Source organism: Mytilus galloprovincialis, chromosome 1 (genome assembly GCF_965363235.1).
Source record: "Mytilus galloprovincialis chromosome 1, xbMytGall1.hap1.1, whole genome shotgun sequence".
Classification (NCBI taxonomy): domain Eukaryota; kingdom Metazoa; phylum Mollusca; class Bivalvia; order Mytilida; family Mytilidae; genus Mytilus; species Mytilus galloprovincialis.
This window is the reverse complement of record NC_134838.1, coordinates 120,340,070-120,346,169: the sequence shown is the minus strand read 5'-3', so window position 1 is coordinate 120,346,169 and position 6,100 is coordinate 120,340,070.

Sequence of the window (6,100 nt, the reverse complement as noted above, 5' to 3'; positions counted from 1 at the left end):
GTAAAATTCCGGAAAGCGATGAACCCAAGAACACTGATATATATATATATATACAAGTACACACCCGTGATATCGCGGGTCCGTGACTGAATTAAAGTATATAACTATGCCTAAGCCTTATTTTAGTAATTAGTATTGTCATCTGATAAAGTCATGTCGATTATAAGATACAAAGTTTTCTCTGCTTTCAAATCTTTCTGTTTGAACCCGTCGACCTGGAACTTATCAATTATTGGTAATATTAATTATTTTGAAAACAAAAGGTCCTGGCTATCCAGGAATGGAGTATTTTTTAATCAACAGCATTGTCCTATATTAGTTATCTTAGAAAGTCTTAATGATTGCTGAATAAAACTACAATAGGAAACAATTTGACAATGATTGAATTTAGTAGTGTCAGCCCTTTGATTATGACCCGTGTATATAGCAAAATCCTAAATACACCGTTTGGTGGTGCGCCTGTCAAATGCGGAACGTACAGATAAGGTAATAGCTAACAGGTGAATATACTATTGGTATCGGTATCGGATTCGACCCGGAACTTGTTAATTATTGACAATATTAATTATGTGGAAAACAAATGGGTCTGGAGTGGTGTAATTTTTAATCTACACCATTGTCCTATATTAGTTATATATAGAGTTGAATTCTTTGATTTGTCGTTTTTACCCGATGACGGCTGACAAATTGGACCTCGTAATTTTAGTATTATAGATATATACTAGATCACACCCGTGATATCGCGGGTCCGTGACTGAATTAAAGTATATAACTATGCGCAAGCCTTATTTTAGTATTAGTATTGTCATCTAAAGTCATGCCGATTATAAGATACACAGTTTTCTCTGCTTTCAAATAGTTCTGTTTGAACACGTCGAACTGGAACTTATCAATTATTGGTAATATTAATTATTTGGAAAACAAAAGGTCCTGGAATGGAGTATTTTTTAATCAACAGCATTGTCCTATATTAGTTATAGATAAAGTTGAATTCTTTGATTCGCTGTTTTACGTCATGCCCGCTAACAAATTGAAAACTGTACCTATACGCCTTATTTTTAGTCACAGATTTTTAGTATTCGTATTGTTATCTTAGAAAGTCTTACTGATTAAAAAATACTACAATAGGTAACAATTTGACAATTTAGTAGTGTCAACCCTGTGATTATGACCCGTGTATATAGCATATTAATCCTGAATACACCGTTTGGTGGTGCGCCTGTCAGATGCGGAACGTACAGATAAGGTAATAGCTTACAGGTGAATATACTATTGGTATCGGTACAGAACTCGACCCGGAACTTCTTAATTATTGGCAATATTAATTATGTGGAAAACAAAAGGGCCTGGAGTGGTGTAATTTTTAATCTACACCTTTGTACTATATTAATTATATATAAAGTTGAATTCTTTGATTCGTCGTTTTAACGTGATGACGGCTGACAAATTGGACCTCGTAATTTTAGTATTATAGATATAGTCATCAATAATTTTGTAGAACAATTAATATTGCTTTCCGCTTGATATAAATGTTTGCGGTTCACCATTAGACATTAGACATTTTTAGACATATTTTTATTATACCAATCATGGGCCATTGTCGGGCAAGATACAAATACATCATAATACATGATTTGGTCCGATAAACTATCACAGTTGAAAAGAAAATGTGTTTCATCTTTGACCTCATTACTACAACATCTCTTACATGTATATTCTATTGTTTCGGGGAGTATTACTATAGATCTACCGCTCTCTATATGTAAATGGTGAGCAGATATGCGAAATCTTGCTAGACTCCGTCTATCTTCAATTTTTTTAACAATATTAAGATTTTTTTCACAACCAAAATTTGTGCAGTTTTCCTTCTGATGGAGTTTTGAGATTATTAAAAAAACGAATTTTCCTATGTTCGAAAATTTATTTTTTAATATATGAAAAGGATTTTTTAATATAAGAAGATAGCCTTTAGTTAATAACAGTGTTGATACATCCTTTAGTTAATAACAGTTTTGATACCTTTCATAACCTTCCCGTGAAAATTGATTTAAAGATCATATTTTAATCTTGATTAAGTCAAATGATGAAATATCTGAATTCAACTATTTGAATTCTTAACTCAAGCAAGAATGGCAAATGATCTAAGAACACATTTTATGTCAGGACAACAACAAAGTCATCAGCAAATTGACGTGGACAAGGAGTTATCCTTCTTTGTATACCGTATAAACGTACTCGCCATCTTAATCATCATTATGCTGATTTCATATTTTCACATTTTAACGTTCAGTAAAACCCCAAAAAACTTTTAGTCAACCGCAATTCTACTTCCTCCTATTATATCTAGTTAAGGATGTTTGTTTAATGTGTAATGTGTACCATGGTCGGATTTTTTTTTTATAATTTTGCATCATTGCATTGAATTTTTTCCCTTAAGAAGTGAAGCCCCGGTTTTACTGCATTTCACTCTTCATACCATATCTTGAGGAAACACTGATCATAACGAGAAAAAAATCATGATAAATGAATAAAGTAATCTTATACGTATATTTAAATTATTGTCCTGTGGAAGAAGGATATATTTTTGCCAGGCTGAATGTTAAATAATGAGAATAACATTTCAGATTTTATTTTAGCCATCCGAAAGCGCCAAGAGGTCTCGAAGTCAAATCTTTTGCACGAAAAGGAAAAAGAATCGAATCAACAACATTTACTTTTAATGTATGAAAAAAGTTTATTGTCATTTAAAGGTTACTCAAGACTTATGCATAATGACAGAATTACAATAAAAAGTGACCAATTCAGCAACGTTTTACAGTCCCTTTTTACAGAAAAAAAACCAAAATGAACTATCCAAGGCCCCCCTTTCCCCCTATTTACTAAATTATTGTTTAACACCAACCCCTATCAAAGTCCATAGTATATCCCCTCCCCAACAGTTGAAGATTATTTTTTTTTTATACAAACAAGAAATTGAAGCATTTGGCCATGTGTTATCATATTATTTATAGCCCAGGAAATATTTTCGCCTTTATCTTTGAAAGTGATTTCAGTTTCATATATTTAACTGCCAATTTGATTTAAGAATATTTGTCTCTTGTTACGAAACTTCTTGTTCATTTTACTCGTACATGAAGTAAACCTGGTTCTGACTAATAAGGACCTTGAATATGAAACAACTAGGTAGTGATGCAATTTCTCTTCTCGTTAGTTCTTTTCTGGTATAGCTTCTGAATGCATATATATATATGTATTGCACGAACGGGGATAATAAAAGTCCAAAAAGTTATTTTCATGTTCAATTTGTATTATAGTATAATGTTCTTATATATAATATTTGTCTCTAGTTACGAAAATTCTTATTCATTTGACTCGTACATGAAGTAAACCTGGTTCGGACTAATAAGGACCTTAAATATGTAACAACTAGGTAGTGATGCAATTTCTCTTCTCATTAGTTTTTTTCTGTTATACCTTCTGAATGCATATATATATGTATCACATGAACGGGGATAATAAAAGTTATTTACATGTTTAATCTGTATTATAGTATAATGTTCTTATAACTACCGCATCATATAATTGTTTATTGATTAAACATAACTTATATTATCATTACGGGGCCTTTTATAGCTGACTATACGGTATGAACTTTGCTCATTGCTGAAGGCCTTACGGTGACCTATATTAATTCATTCCTGTGTCATCCTGGTATCTTGTGGAGAGTTGTCTCATTGGCAATCATACCACATCTTCTTTTTTATATTCATTGTTATTACTTGATCAATAGATAGATTGATTATTGTTTAACGCTACTTACAGCAACATTGGTTGTTTCATTGTGGTCAATCTTTATTGTTGGAGGAAGCCGGAAAAAACTGACTATCCAAGAAAGTCAAGCCTGAGATAAGAGTCGACGCACCTGTCTTGTGCAGGATTTGAAATCGCAACCTCAATGTTTACATCCAAGTAGTGAATCAGAAGTTGACTTATACATCGAATTTGACATACGCGGTCATCGAAGTACCAGAATCTATGCCAAACGAGACGATTGTGATTTTAAAATTATCGATTTCCCCATCTTAGTAGCAACATACCAATTTCACCTGCATATGGGATATATATTTCCCAACTTATTCAGTATTCAAAAGCTGGCAGCTTTTAATCCGAATTTTTAAAAGGTCACAAGGAGTATCGTTCTTTTTCTTAAAAAAGTTCATCGGAAGTTACCAATATCTTGATGATAATCAAGTCCGTATCAACTTCACAAATAATTCACAATGAGGATAGAATCTGAGTACTGACGTTGTTTATCATCTTAATATAGCGTTTCAATAATATTCTTGAATTTGTCTTTATAAATGTTAATTTTTCTTTTGAGAAAAGTTCTGGATCCGCCACATAACACAATGTTGACTGCTATACCCCTTTTTTGACATTTTTATCTATTATACATGTCTGTTTGTTTGTCCACATATCGTTGTCAGTATAATGGAACTTGTGACTGTCATACAAGTGAGAGGTTTGCTAGCTAAAAAAACAGGTTTAATCCACCATTTTCTAAATAAGAAAATGCGTGTACCATTGTACCAACAGTTGTTATCCATTAGTTTGATGTGTTTTAGTTTTTGATTTTGCCATTTTATTACGGCCTTTCCGTTTTGGATTTTCCTGGGAATTTTTGTTATTTTACTTTGAACTATTTAAGGCACCCTACCATCGTGGCCATTTCCTGAAATATTCCAATGCTTTCCATTCAGTGGGCACACATATTTACGTTTTACAGTTTTATTTAGACTCTAATAAAATTGAGAATGGAAATGAGGAATGTGTCAAAGAGACAACAACCCGACCATAGAATCTAACTCTTCTTGGATTTTTGTGCGCTCAAACAATATAAATTTCTGGCTTAAAACACTTTTGGTCATCAGTGTAATTCAAGAATCATAATTATGTTATAAGCCAGATTGTTGAAAAATGTAAATGATAAGCGTTATGATATTTTATATTTATCTTGAAATTCGAAGGTTTTTCTTTTTCTTAATATTTGTAAAAAAAACTTGATATGCCCTAATGCATTTTTTACATCACTGAACAGAAACACAGGCTTCCGTTCAAAGGTATGAGAGAGTAACTTAAAAATGTCAGACCGATTGAGTGTATTTATACCAACACATTATGCTTGATTTCAATAACTTCAGCTATTTGACCTTTTGTTAGGAAATTTAAACGTTATAAATGCAGGACGTTATACAAATGTTATTATGTAAATAGTTATGTTACCACCGTAAAGAAGAGGAACCAGTGTATATGTCCAATTAGTACACCATACAGTGGCTGTTAATACTTCCCTGGTTGTTTGATCTTTGTTATACTTGTCTCATTGACAATCATCATAATCATATCACAGCGATGATCTTTTTTTTTGAAATGTACAAAACATCTATTACATATGTATTATTAAAGTCATAAGGGTTTGAACTTGGTTTATTGCGTAGAAAATAACTATAAATGAACATTAAAGGTAGAAAATATTAAAAAAAAACCCGAAACATTCAGTTTTCTTGCATTGTTTCACATGAGGTAATGTCTGGACCCTTTATAGCTGACTATAATGTATGTTTGCTTACATTCTGGTCATTTTAACAGGGTTCAGTTCCCCATTTTCTGGAATCAGTACCCCTCATTCTTGAATGTGAACTACCTTCTAAGAATTATCATTGGGTTTGTACTTATACGAGAAACTCGACGGATGACACATGTGGAGCAGTGTCTGCTTCCCCTTCCGAAGCATATGCGATCACCACAGTTTTGGGTGTGGTTCGTGTTGCTGTCTTTGATTTTCTATTTTTCTATGTTGTGTTTTGGGTAATGTTGTTTTTCTTTTTGTCTTTTCCTAGACTGGTTCTCCTGTCTAGATAAATGTTCATATTACATATTTCATATAGAACAAGGTGATTAGACATAGCGGGATCCCAGTCTAGTCTTTTCCTTTTTAGCCATGACGTTGTTATTCCATATTCGACTTTCGAGCTTGAATGTCCCTTTAGTATCCTTTTCTTCTCTTTTGCCTGATTGCCAATCATACCACATCTTCCTT